Source organism: Mytilus californianus, unplaced genomic scaffold (genome assembly GCF_021869535.1).
Source record: "Mytilus californianus isolate M0D057914Y unplaced genomic scaffold, xbMytCali1.0.p SCAF_1, whole genome shotgun sequence".
Lineage (NCBI taxonomy): Eukaryota > Metazoa > Mollusca > Bivalvia > Mytilida > Mytilidae > Mytilus > Mytilus californianus.
The window spans coordinates 58,017,968-58,033,457 of NW_026262581.1; the positions used below are offsets into that span (position 1 = coordinate 58,017,968).

At 33.2% G+C, this 15,490-nt stretch overlaps 1 pseudogene; it reads left to right on the plus strand.

Annotated features, from left to right (window-relative positions):
- The window catches only part of LOC127724141 (tryptophan--tRNA ligase, cytoplasmic-like), a 30,200-nt pseudogene extending 26,054 nt beyond the window's left edge, over positions 1-4,146 (plus strand).
- The last annotated feature ends 11,344 nt before the right edge of the window (positions 4,147-15,490 follow it).

A 15,490-nucleotide genomic window follows, 5' to 3' on the forward strand; every position in this document is an offset into this window, starting at 1 on the left:
GAAAACTGGATAATTGCCGTCAGTGATACGTGTATATCGGAAGCGTTTAGATGCTCAAAGGAGATCGAGGGAACATACATGAGACGGATGAAATTGAGATTTTTGATGGATGCTCTCCACAAGTTAGTGGGTTTTCAACAGATAAGAGAGATGTTATGGAACCGAAATGATTATTCGAATCCAGCAGAGATCCCGTTGAGGCACTCGAGTCCGACTGTAAGCGTCAATTACGAAAAAATGTGTACAGATCTCCATTACAGTTGTTGATTGATGAGCTAGAAGATGAAGTTCACGTTAAAAGTGTGGAGTTTGAAAGTGCTAAAGACCACCTCAAGTCTATGGAGAAAAAGTTCACCAATCCGAATTTAAAGGTTGACGAAACCAAATCTCAGTGTGGACAGTGTCACATGAGACTAGGACACACAAAACGGAATCGCGAACTTGGCGTTTGCGAAGGTCCACAGATTTGTAATGATCTTGATAAGCACGATGTTGAGAAAAAGCAGTTTTACGATGCATCTACAACAGTCAACAATATTACCAAGGATCTTGAGAAGCTGAAACAAAACCTTCATTTGAAAAAGCAAACATATGAGAATACGTGCGACACATTTTTCAGCAAAGTTTTACCACATCTTGTCAACACAAACACAGATAAGTACTATCCGGTAGGAAGTTTTGGTTTGAAACAACTTTCCATGGGTGCTATTCATCCTGACATTGTAATTTTGGATAAACATTACCAGGGTATTATACCTAAAGTCTTGGACTCGGCTGCCAGATCTTTTGGTCAAATTTTGAAGAAGTATCAAAAAGATAATCACGGATCAAAAGAAAAACCAAAAAATCCAATCCAGAGATTTAAGGAGGAGAGAGGCGTCGAGTTTCCAAAATTTAAGACCCCTCAAACTACAACGACTAGCTCTACAGTAACTTCCGCGAGTGCTTCTCCCGTACAGTATATGCCGACTTATGGATATTATCCGATGGGACCAATGGTCATCAGTCAATCAATAAATATAACCTCTGGCTATTTGTTTTATCATAAACTATATAATGACTGTTTTTACAACAGTTATGTTAACATGCTAAACAGGTGTTAAGCCAATTAGAGAGAGATAAATATACCCCTAGGTACATGATTCTTTTTTAAATTAATTAATTGTGATTAAAACTACATTATATTTTTAAAAAAGTCAGACTTTCTAAATCATTTCTTTAGGGAAAATAATTTTAATTAGTTGTGTGATCAAAATAAAAAAAAAAAAAATTATCTATAGGGCTCTCTTCTTGTATCATTTTCAATGAAATACATTAAAACATAAAATTTCAATAGGTAATTAAACAAAATTTAATATTTTCCAAATATTGAATAAGGCTTTTTATCATTACGCACATTAAATTAAACCAGACATCTAGTCCTAACGATTCCTGATAGACAAAGTATTATGTGCACTTCAGATTTATGTTTGTTTTTTCTTTATTCCCGTAACACAGCAGATATTTAACTTTTACTCTTCTTTGATACTGGCTGAATTTTAAAATAGTCACTGTAGATCTCATTTGTTATTACTATAAAGCAATGTATGATAATTATGTACATATGATAGAATAAATGCATGTTCTAAATTTTCCTTTCAAAAGTAATTGAAGTTATTAATTACATTTGCCAAGTAATTGGAAAGTAATTAATTACATTGTCAAAAAAAGTCAAATGTAATGTGTAATTTAATTGAAGATTTTGTAATTGTAATTGAATGTAATTAATTACTTTCAAAAGTAATTGACCCCATGTCTGACCAATACCAATGCCTTTTCAGTTTAACGCATCGCCATTAATGATGAACCAAAGAAGAATGCCAGTAGGGTCTCCTTTGCCGATGACTGTTTGCATTCCGACGCAGTCCCCTAGTTTTGTGTGTGCTGAGATAGACACAGTAGGTCCTGATGCATTTGAGGAAGAGTCGGAGTACATTGCCTGTTTACCTCCGAAGAAGCGAAAGATGTAGAATATTTGACATTTTCATTATATATATTCTTCAGTTCAACTCCAAAAATGCAATTTTTCGTGCTTTCAGTTATTTTTAGTTCAAAAAGACATTGTTTTATGTTGTGCTCTATTAAGATAGTTTGTAATGTTCATTAAAACGGATAATCAGAACGTTAAAAATAAGATGTATCAGTTGAACTTTAAACAATTATAATTTTGATTTAATTATTATCAAAAATGCAAATTTCAGTGATAAAATCTGACATCACGGAGTTCGTTTTTATATATGAGAAATATGGTTAGCCATAAAGACGTTTGTGTTACATATTGTTAAAAGTTTTTTTTTAATTTTCTAAAAAGTTTTATTGTTGTTTTCTTTGTTAGAAGACGACCATTTCCCTTGCGGAGCTGAAAATTATTTCCACTATTGCCTCCATTTTGTTGGGTGAAACATTCATGTTATCCGATGATAGAGATGCAGTAGGATTGTTAAGAGACAACTATCGATAGAACCAACAAAACAAGATGTCGCTCGGATTTCAACATTTGGCGAAGTCCTTTTCGTAGTCTGTTTGGCAATATATAAGTTTTCATCCTATCTGGGGCAAGTTTATTATTTTTATATCAGTTCTTACCAGGCAAAAGAAAATCGTTTAGAATGCCCCTGTTGAATTTCGAATGGTCGGCCTGTAATATACAAATAAGGAGATGTATTATGATTGTAAATGTGCCATCTATCCATCGGATAAAAAGAAATATGTGAACAAATCCATGTAACACATTTCATCAACACTTAGCAAAACCCTTGTCGTACAGTTTGTTGAGCCAAAATTATTATAACCACCAGGGCCTATCTTCGGCAATATTGTGTATTTTGTTCAATTCTGAACCTGGGCATAATACGTCGTTTAATGAACTTCATCCTCCTCCCCCTACCCCCACTCGTGGAATTTGCAATGTTCATGATTGTCAATGAGAAAACTATTCATAGACAAAAGATGTGAACAAAAAACACGGTTTTTAACAGTTAACAAAACCCTTAGCATAATATGTCACGGTGTGATGAAGTGCGAATGGAGAATTTGAGAGGTTTAACTAGTTAATAAAACCAGGCCGGTATCATGCAACACCAAGTCAGGAATATGACATCCATCCCTTCCGTTGATTGGTATAGTGGAGCGTATGGTTTTGTTAGTTATTAAGGACTTCCCTTTTTGATTGAGTTTGTACCTTGGAAAGTTTTTTCGTTTTTTTTGTTTTTTTTTGATATTTTTGTCGTTGATTATGTAATCATTGACGTTTACCCAACATCTTCCTTTTTAAACAGAAATAACATGTCAGTGGCGGATTCATTGACGATCAATGTTTTTGAATGGGGACATATGGTTGGAACACTCCTTTGTCCTGGAATAGGACACCCCCCTCAACATACACCTTTTAAAAATGGTTGGATCAGCCCCTGCATGTGCACGGGACACGGGATCTAATTAACTTTATTTCGCCGTGGCGCCGTGAAAAGATAATTAAGAACCTTTATCAAGGTAAAACGAAAGACTTGAATAATATTTATACATTTATAAAATGTACACATCATAACTAGAACTGCCAGGGAAAAAAACCCGACCACATGTGTAAACAAATACACAATCTACCCATTGATGATTCATTCACAACAACTCTTGCTATGTTTATCGTGTGAGTTGTTAGCATCTTTATCTGGGCGGGGCTTCAGAGCTTGGAGGTCGAATCAGGTTTGAATTGACCAATGACAACGATCGTTTCTTTACGCGTTGATCCAATAAAGTTTTGTTGACTGATTGTGTTGTGGGACCTTTCGCTAAACTTGACTGCAGTTGAGTGTAGCTATTCCTTTTGTGCATTTTTGTTTGCTTTTTATGAAACACAGATAGGTTGTCAGCAATGCAACCTCGATTACATTAGATTTGTAAGTGAATTTGTACTCATTATATATTTTATTTGCACATTTTCTTACAGAAGTATTCAAGTGGTAAGATTCTAACAGGAGAGCTGAAACAGGAATTAATTACTGTTCTTCAACAGCTTGTTGGAGATCACAGAATGAGACGAGCCGACGTCATTGATAACTTAGTTAATAAATACATGAAATCAAGGAAATTGAAATTTGACTATTAAAAATATATATCATTCTGTTCATTAAATTAGCTGATTTTTGTTTTTAAGAGAACACTGTTTAATATGATTATTGTAGTTTGTAATTAGTAGAAAAGGACAAGCTTTTCTAAGACAACAAAATAATTTTAAACGGTTTAAATTTTACATTGCTTGTGGGACTGAAATGGTGAGATGAATGTCTGATTTCTGCTGAGGATGTCTATTAGTATATTAAGAAAGTGTGTATCGGAATGCTAAAATCGTGTAGTGATTACCTCTCTTTTTTAATAGTTTACTTGTTCCTGGCATAGATAAAAACTTTAGAAAAAGGCTTACATAAATATGTCATTTGATATTTATTTTCTAAAGAACAATCGAATGTAGCATATCGTGTTACTGCAATTTATATAATTAATTAAATATCTATGCTTGTCTTTATGTAACTTGATGTATATTTGTTTTTCCTGTTACATCATTAAACTGCTATCACATTTCAGCCATGGTAGAAATGCTATGTATCGATCATTAAATATTTCTGGTATAACAAAAACGAACAGCATTGGAATGAAAATAAACGAAATCGAATAAACTCAAAACGGAGTGAGGCCAGGTGCGTTGACAGAGGGAGAATCTCCTTCTACAAGTACACATGAATCATCCATATCCGATTCCAAAACCACACTCGGTGGTAAATGTCAAATCCAGGAATATGACATAACTAGTAAGGATGTCAGGCTGACAAAGAATACAATGGAATCCATGACACTGTAGATTTTTGACGTTCCTCTTTTCTTTTAATTCCATATAGTCAGAACTTCCGGTCGGGAGCCTTGTCGCGGATTGCCGATATCTGGATGTGTGTTTGAACTTTTTATGTAGTGTCTTTGTAATACTTCCGGTCGACTCTGTTAAACAATAGCATTTTTTAGATCAGTGGTTACTTCCATGTTGTATTATGTTGCAAGAAAGGCATCTACTGCCGAACACTTCTCATCGTGATTTTTACATTTCTTTTTATCAATTTTTTGGTGTACTTTTTTGGCCTTTTTTCGAGCGTCACTAATGAGTCTTTTGCAGATTAAACGCGCGTTTGGTATACAAAATTTTAATCCTGGTATACATGATGAGTTTATTTACAACGACTGGGTCGATGCCACTACTGGTAGATATTTTCTCCCCGAGGGTATCACTAGCCCTGTAGTCAGCACTTTGTTGACATGAATTATTATTGATATGGTCATAATAAACTGCTTACACAACTTTGAATTTTTCAAAATGATTTTCTACCACAGGAATAGATTACCTTAGCTGTATTTGGAATAATCTTTCGGAATTTTTGGGTCATCAATGCTCTTCAACTTAGTACTTTATTTGGCCTTTTTAGCATTTTTTATTCGATTGCCACTGGTGAGTCTTTTATAGACAAAACGCGCGTCTGGCGTACACAACTGGTATCTATGATGAGTTGACCCACATTTCAGTTAGTGCTTACATCTCAGATATTCTAGTGAACTTAAAATTGAGGATACTACCGAATCTATAAAGTCTGCTAAATATCTTGATCTTTTCCTCGATATTGACACAGATGGAAGACTTGAAACTAGAACATATACCAAACGCAATCATGTTAAGTAATGATGTTAATTCGGTGAACAATTACTAATTGAGTACTCGTTGGTTTTATCGAGCGATACTCGAGTACTCGCTCAGGAATATATCTACATAGAAATAACAAGACGTGGTATGAGTGTCAATGAGACAACTCTCCATCCAAGTCATAAGAACGAGAGAGAGAAACGAGAAACACTTAAGAACCACATCAAAAAACGACAACCACTGAAACAGGTTCCTGACTAAGGACAGGTGCAAACAAATGCAGCGGGGTTAAACGTTTTAACAGGCGCCAAAAATTCACCCTAACCTGAAATAGTAGTGTAACATTACAACATAGAAAGACACACTATAAAATATCAATTGAAATTGCTTAACTCAATCAAAACGACATATTAACAAAAACAATTAAACATACACTGAACGAATAAATTTGATCTATGACACAATGTACATACAATATTAAATTAAAATAATCACGGAAACATAAAAATATGTATTTTACATTCTGTGGTTTGTTGTTCAGCGGACGAAAAACAATCTACATAACTATCTGGGACAAAGAATTACACACCATAACCAATAGCTCATTACCTACAAGTACTAATTAAGTAAAAAACAATAATCTAATCAATATAATTTAATACACACATATTTAATAATTATAACAAGGAAAATGCCATATCAAACAATAGTATTTGGTAATCGTTAAGAAAACACATTTAATGTTTACAACGGCGTACGGATCAGAAGTTTAACTATTCACTGAGGGTCACTAGAGGATGCAACAAATTTATTTTATTGGGAAACATTTTCTTGTCAACTATTATTGGGGACAGTCGGTTTTGCAACTTTGTCTTGCAGACGAAAATATTTGCTCGGACGGTACCGATGTGACGGAATGGCTAAGACATGTTTAGTTGAAATTGTTAACCTAGTAGGTAATTTTCGGCGGCATTTTAAATGACAATTTAGCACAAGCATTCGAATCAAATTGTAATTTATTAACTATTATGATTAATCAGTGATGCCTATTTAATTTTCCGAAAGAGGTTCTCAAGAAGATTAATTTTATATGAAGGAGACAGCAATATTCTAACAGGAAACCGATTTGTCGAGTATCGTTTTGATATTCGTTACTCGGTACTACCGAGCGATACTCGAGTACTCGACTACTTGTTGACATCCCTAATTTTAACTATTCATTTGTCACCAGTAACATATCATGTGCCCTATCGTACGGCGCTTATATAACTCAATTGATATTTTACGCTCGTGCATGTTCCCACTACACGGACTTCATTAGCAGGGATGTGCTCCTCACGCAAAAAACTGCTTCAACAGAGTTATTAGGAAACGACTGAAATCAACACTACACAAGTTTTACGGTCACAATCAGCGGTACGATATGTCTGTGTCTCAAATATTTACAGTCCTGTTTTCGCAGTCTTGGATCTTTATATACCAGATTAGTCGTAGTAATCCGTAGTTTTACCGATTGGGTTCTATTCTCGATTGTGACATTTTCATTGAGTGTGGATTCACTTGTCGGGTGATATATGCAGGAGACGCTAACCCTGTCGACGCACCCAGTTTGCTCCTATTGGAATTCAGGCGATTACTCAGTTTTTATTTATTAACTTAATCTGTCTCCCTAATCGTTTTAACTTAATCTGTCTCCCTAATCGTGTTAACTTAATCTGTCTCCCTAACCGATTTATGATATTCTAACTTCGAAGTGTGGCCTAATTCTATAATATCCTAGGAACTATCATTCTACCAGCTGCAACATCAACCAAGCAGTAATATACATTTCAAACGTATGATGTTACAATAATTGATATAACTTAAGAAGGTAGGGTTGATATATTCAAATGTTAATTCTATTTCATATTTCATTGGTTTCCTCATAAAATACGGCGATGTAGGATTGAACTAAAGAAAATTAGAAAACTGGTATGAACACAAATTATGTAGAAATCTGTTTTTGTTTAACAATTATAAAAAGAATTTGTTATTGATTGAAAAGTTTTGTTTTTATTCCTTGCAAATGCTGTTTTTCTAATAATGTTTTCTTATCTTTAAATTTGATGTCAGAATCAGCACTTAGTGTCTTGAATAAAATATATTGTCAGTATTTTTTTTTAAATTAAAATAAAAAAAAATACAGATCAAGATATTCCTTAATTGTTATCCAATCTATTTCGGCGTCCATATAACTTGCAATTGGATGACTAATATTTGACATCGAAGAACTCTTTCTTTAATACTTTACGCGTAAGCAGCAACCTTCGGTCAGGGAAAACGAAAACCCTGAAATATCGCATCGACTTGATGGAGATATATACTCCATATGCAGAAATATGGAAATCATATATATACAATGAAACGTAAACTTAAAGAACGATTGAAGCTTATGTTATATCCTTCTGGAGAAGCTCTTGTAAGAAGTATGTCTCATGTGTATAAAAGCATCAGAACATACTTTGGTTGTCCTTTGAGTTTCTTCTGCCTGTTTTTTCCCAATAAAAACATATCGATGATGCTAAATACGGGAAATCTTTTGTTTGAATCAGATGATTTTTGTTTTGCAAACTATGATTCGTCCCTTCCTTAAACAAGATATATGTTTAACTTTGGCTGTTCTTTTTCATGAAACAAAAGTTGTACTCATCTTTCCAACTTGTCTGCCATAACAAATAAGGAGATGTGTTATAATTGCCAATAAAACAACTATTAATCAAAGACCAAATGCCAAAGACGACTTTCAACAATGAGTGAAACCCATACCATATAGTAGCTATAAAATCCCCGGTATCACAAAGTATGATCCAATTCAAAAGAAAAAAAACTGAAAGTCCGTTTAAATCTGGTATTTTTTATAAGTTATAAAACCACTGAATCAGTGCCACTGATGGTGTACGTTTCGTCTCCGATGGTAAATTAACCTGTTTATAAGATGTTAAATTTTTCGAAACACCCAAGGTTTTATCTTGTTTTTTCTCAATCGATTTATGAATTTCGAACAGGGGTATACTACTGTTGCCTTTATTTATCTTCAACCCAGGCATAGATCACCAATGCCATGTTTTGTGCACAATTTTTACGATTTCTTTGTTTTCAATGCTCTTCAGCTTCGTATTCAAGTTGGCCTTCCAAATGTTTTGATTCGAGTGCCACTGATGAGTCTTGCGTGGACGAAACGCACGTCTGGCGTTCAAAATTATAAACCTGGTATCTTTGATGATTTCTAAAACCCGAATTTAAACTTATAAAAAAACCAATGTTTCCCAGACTAAACTATCAATCAAGTACACCTCTGATGAATTTAAAGAAAAGACGTAAAGTATGACTTTGTGCAATGCCATAATTCAAGAAACGACTTGATGAAGTACTTTAGTGTTAATGACTGGATAGCAATACATTTTGCGATATAGATATCAAATTATTAATAATAAAGTCAATGTTAGTACCAATAAAGACAATGTCAGATCTTACTGCTATGTTAAAGTGATAATCTATATAGCTCTTCAAGTATTCAGGTATTTATTCATCTTTGCCTGTCATTTTTTGAGGGGTTAAATGTTCATGATGAATGTTCATCAAGAAAAGTGGTTCGAGTACACTACATTTGTAAGAATTTATTAGCATTCACTTTCAGTTTAGATTAAGTAACAATTGTCTACAGGGTAGAGAGGTCAAACGTCTTAATTCTATTGCATAAGAGAGGTATTTAAATTGATTGTACTCTTACAGATTGTTAGGTTTTTGTATCCTGTTTGATTCACACCGCCCGTATAGAAGGTAGTTTTTACAGTAATCTGAAGCCATGTTTTTTGTTGTTGCTGTTAAACAAATAGTGTTAATAATTTGAAAAGAGGTTTCGTGGAGAATTTGACAGACCCAGCAATATAACGTTGTTAGTTATGTAATTCATATAATAAAAAAATATCAAAGTGTATGATGGGTGAACAGTAACATTCTTTAGATTGTTTGAGTATCCACATTTAAGACAATAAAATCCACAATTAAGACAATAAAATCCACAATTAAGACAATAAAATCCACAATTAAGACGATAAAACTTGAGATGAGTTTTTCTTACTTTTTTATAAATGAAGGAAAAAATGATTGCATTTCTTTTACTTAACATTGTCCTTCAGGTTGTTTTACCGTAATCACTACATTACTTTACCAAGAACTAAATGGTCTTTTCTTCCCACCCCCACCCCGTTCTTTTTAGCGATACCATGACAATGTCTCCACCTCTTCACTATACATTTGTTCAAATTAGTACAATAATGTAAACAAAATGCAACCCAAACAAGCTTGATAATAATTACGTTAATTGTTTGTTAACTAAAGTTTTCCTTAGCTCAGACTAAAGGCAAAGAAGGAATGAATATGATGTCTTATTTCGCTTTACAAAATCAACAGAAGAACATGTAAAATCGAAGAACAAAAGAACAATCTGAACTTGTAAAATCCCAGGCCAATAGAACAACCTTTTAGGTTTCAAAGCTTAGACAGGACATTTTACAGACAAAGCTCACACACCCCAACGTAAGATCAAGACGGTCCCTAGAACCGTTTACAGCAAAATAATTTGCTAGATGTCGCCAATGCTTCGTCTCCATACTGAAGGCACAGATGTGGGGTAACATCAATGCACATTGAAGACACTGATGTGGGGTAACATCAACAAAGTGCTTTTATATTGTCACTTATGATAATTTGAAAAGGTATTTACAAATACTGAACAATAAACCTAAATGGGTTTGTACTACCATGAGCAACACGACGGGTGCAAGGTCTGCTTACCCTTCTGGAGCACCTGAGATCAACCCCAGTTTTTGGTGGGGTTCGTGGTGCTCAGTCATTAGTTTTCTATGTTGTGCAATGTGTACTATTGTTTGTCTGTTGGTCTTTTCTTTTGTAGCCATGACGTTGTTAGTTTATTTTCGACTAATGAGTTTGAATGACCCTTTGGTATCTTTCGCCTCTCTTTTAAACGTCGCTAAGGAAATTAGATTATAAATTACTTTTTTCTGGTAATTCACAAGCTTTAAGCACTATTTGAAAAGGTTATATTTTTGAACCATAAGATTGATAAATATCACCAGGAAGCGGTCCCGAAAAATGAGCCCGTTTGTTAAATAAAACGTGTAAGTAACGTTGAAATTAATGATCAAATGTAGTTCTTAGCTTGTAGACTGTGACATATATCAACGTCTTTTAAAAATGTCAGTGTGTAGCGGATTCTTTTTATTTTATTTTTTTTCCTTAACACTATGATGTTAATGTATGGTTTCCGTGAATACTCTTTGCAACTTCCTGTTCTTCTACTAAATTGATTCGAATGTTATAATTGAATGAACTTTATGTGGGTTTTTATGAATTATTGCCTGTTCTAGCTGTTTTTAATTAACACAAATGATTTTTTTTTATATTCAAATGACACTTTTACGATTGTAACAGTCGACAATTCATAATATTATTTTCAAGACATCATCCAAATAGAATTAAAATATCGTCAGAATGTTGAAGCACGATTATTTAATGTCTGGGATACTTACGCCCCAGTAGCAAAACAATGTAATATCGATGCGTTCAACATGGAATTGTTGACATATAATAAGCATGAATTGAAATGAATCAGAAAGGGAGTGGGATGAGACAAAAACGAGGAACGAACTGTGACTGCCATCCAAAATGTTTTGAAGAGCAGGGTATAGTCTGAATTAAAGTCTGTCCATTTCGTATCTTAATTAGAAATTGAGTTATCGTATAAAACTGTAAAAAAAACATCAGTTTCAGAGGTGTTTAAGAATTGTTTTTTTTTTCAGTGACTACACATATAAGTACAAGAATGAGCAGTACTGAATTGACCAAAATAATAACATTACAATTTTATCAGTAGCCATTCATTACTGATTTACTAGAGGGTACAAAAGTGCAAGAAAAGTGTCACTAAATTCTTGGTAGTGTATAAAAGAGAGACGAAAGATATCAAAGGGACATTCAAACTCATCAAAGTAAAAAATAAACTGACAACGCTATGGCTGAAAAAAAGACCAACAGACAAACAACAGTACACAAAACACAACATAGAAAACTAAAGACTGAGCAACACGAACCCCACCAAAAACCGGGGGTGATCTCAGGTGTGTACTGTTGTTTGTCTCTTTGTCTATTTCTTTTTTAGTCATGGCGTTGTCAGTTTATTTTCGACTTGTGAGTTGGAATGTCCCTTTGGTATCCTTCGCCTCTCTTTTAAGGGAAACGGAAGGTTAACTATTGCGAGTAGAGAAATATAGTATCGCACGAAATAGAGTATTGTAAACTGTTTCTCTAATGATTTTTAAAAAGATGAAGAGGCAAACTTTATCTTTCTTTTTCAATGATCTACAAAAAAATATCGGTTTTCTCATTTTTATGCGTCGTCTTCAAGTATGCTCACCTTCATTCATGACATAAAAAGCGAAATAAAAGGAAACCAAGAAAGTTGTACGTCATAATTGAATTGTTATCAATTAAGAACTGAAATCAAACGAACCCACGAATATTATAAAAATAATAATTAACAGTTCTGGGAAAGTATACATCTTTTAAGGAATTTATGAAGAAGTGATAATGATTTGCTTATAAAGTAATAGGGCTTGTATAATTGAATACCTTGAAACGTGTGTCAAATAGCCAAAGATGATGTTTTGAACGAAATCTTTTGTATAGTCAAATGTTAACAATTCACATGAACTTTGACCCGGACATAACGTCATTAGTTGTTATCTTATTCACTATTGTCATTGCGGTCGACAGGACTCAATCAAATTTATGTTCTGTAAATTACGATAAAATACATGAAAGATCTGACGTCTGTGATCAGTCATTACTAGTAGATACAATATAATAGCTTGCTACGGTTAATCAAATCTTAATCTGTCTTTGAATATGTTCTGTCAAGATTGAAGACATTCATTATAATGTAATTGTTGTAAGACACGAAGCAAGCTTCAGTACAATATTATTAACCCTTTCATTTTAACTTGTATCATTATTAAACATGATCGATTCGATTTGTAGAATCTAAAAAATTTTGAGAAGTTCTGGAAAATTCTAATAATTATATTTTATGTTTTTCTATCAACATTGTTTTCCCTTTTGTATTTTTTTTTTTGTGTAATTTATTCGATGGCTATGAATTTTAAAGATAAATGCATATTCGAGGATAAAACAAACATTACTGTATCACATGACTTGCAATGTTTATGATTGTCTTCTTTATTACACAAACGATAATGACTGTTGACAGTTCCACGAACTTTTGCACTATTGGAGTGCATCAATTTGATTTATTTTCATCTTTGAAATAGTTTGATATGCACTATTCTGCTATTTAAAACGGTAACAACGTGATCAAGTAATTGTATTCTATAAACACCCTGCAAGAGCTGCTAAAAATATGATCTGGTCCTAATTAATTAGCATATATCTAATAGCATACAAAGGATGACTGGCTTCCATAAGAAATAAGAAATCGATTGTTCTCGAAAACAAAAATGCACCAAAATTACTGCATTCTTTAAATTCATGTTTGGAAATATACACTCTTTTAGCTTTTATAGTATATAAAGTTTTCTACGACATTTTTCGTGGTTTAAAAGTTGCAGACAAAAAAAAATAGTTTACCCCCTATCTGTTCGTATGCCTTTCCTTAGTCAGGAATCTCGTTAATGATTGTCTTATACAATATCTTGGTGTTTTTCTGAAGATTTAGTGTTGATGGCAATCTTTGACAGTTTCTTTATATTTTGTTTAAGAATCATGGCGATTATGAGATTGCCATATTGTATATAAACCTGTCTTATGTCGAAGACTGTATATTAATCTCTTAAGTTCTTTTATATATCTTTTTTATTCCAGATATAAACTACATTGCATAAAAAAAACAATTTTCAGGTATACACATCCGCCAGTCCTCATAATTAGTGATTCTATACCTGATAACCGGTTATTGCAATCAACGGTAAGGGCTAATACTAGCTTTTACTCAAGTTTTCTGGTGCCAATTTTTTGCGTGTTGGAGATGGTTCAGTCCTATAAAATCACTAAGCTTTAATGAAACCAACGTCGCTCTTTAGTTATGTATATAGATATAGGAAGATGTGGTATGAGTGCCAATGAGACAACTCTCCATCCAAGTTACAATTTATAAAAGTAAACCATTATAGGTCAAGGTACGGCCTTCAACACGGAGCATTGGCTCACACCGAACAGCAAGTTATAAAGGGCCTCAAAAATTACTAGTGTAAAACCATTCAAACGGGAAAACCAACGGTATAATCTATATAAAAACGAGAAACACGTATGAACTACATAAACAGACGACAACTACTGTACATTAGATTCCTGACTTAGGACAGGTGCAAACATTTGCAGCGGGATTAAACGTTTTAATGGTACCAAACCTTCTCCCTTTTCTGAAACAATAGTATAACATCACAACATAGAAAGACACACTATAAAATATCAATTGGAAGGCTTAACTCAATCAAAAAACGTAAATTAACACACAATGAACGAATAAATTTGATCTGTGATACCTGAATGCAAATACTTAGTTAATAAAAATTATAAGGGATAAATAATTAAGGTCAAAAGAAAATAACAGGTTTAAACAAAATTAAAAGTATGATACCACTGTGAAATGTTAAACAATATTTAGAAAATAATCACTTTTGAAAAAACCTGCGTCATATTATACACAGGTAAATGAAAATAATTTTGTTGTTTAGTATACTTCTTCTGTGTGTATAAAATCTCCCGTTTAGGAATACCAAGAATGTATGTCATTTTAATGCAGAACTACTGAGCAAAAACATGCAATAATAATCCAAAATTTTACGTTTTGGCCCTATTGCTTCAAACATCATGCATGATCAGTCTGAATGGCGTCTGTGTAAAAGGGTAGTAAAGAAATGCCAAGAGACAGTAAATATGTCATGTTGAAGATTTTTAAAAGATTTTCCATAAACTTAACATGGTGAAATTTAACTGAAAATGGAAGATATAAGTGCGTTTATTTCTGTTATTGTTTAAAATCTTATAATAATAATATTCTCAACAATATATAAAATGCGCTGTAAATGGGTAGCAGAAGCGTCCTCACAATCATATCTTCGTCACATTCTCAATCCTCCAAAACCAATTGATAGATTGGAATTAAAAAAAAGTCAATACGATGTTGCCATGATCTTCAAATAAATATAAGGTCGCTTACTTTGTCGAAATAAACGTAAAATGCTATGAAGCCGTAAAACAGAAACTTGAGACAAACACGTTTGTTAGAAACATGTGAATATCTAAAGAGAGTTGCTGTTTATAAACAAAAACACTGTGATAAAGAATCAACTTTGTTGTTCCATATTTTTCATTGTAAATCTTAAACCAATTTGACAAATTACCAAAATCTATGTCGTTTTCTGGCTTGATGTTAGATGATTACTCGAAGGTACATTTGATATGAATGACATTTAGAAATTTTATATGTATTAGTATAGATAAAAAAAAATAACAAAAAAGTTTTAAAAATCTTTTAGATGTGCAGCGAAAACAAGGCAGACAAACAGTTGCATGTTTGTTGCAATGCAAACTAGACGGACAATTGTAGTTGCAGGGTGATACTGGGGCTGATACAGGGATTGTATTGTTGTTTAGTTTCTAACCTTACTGCAGTTTCAGGCTAAAAAAAATCGG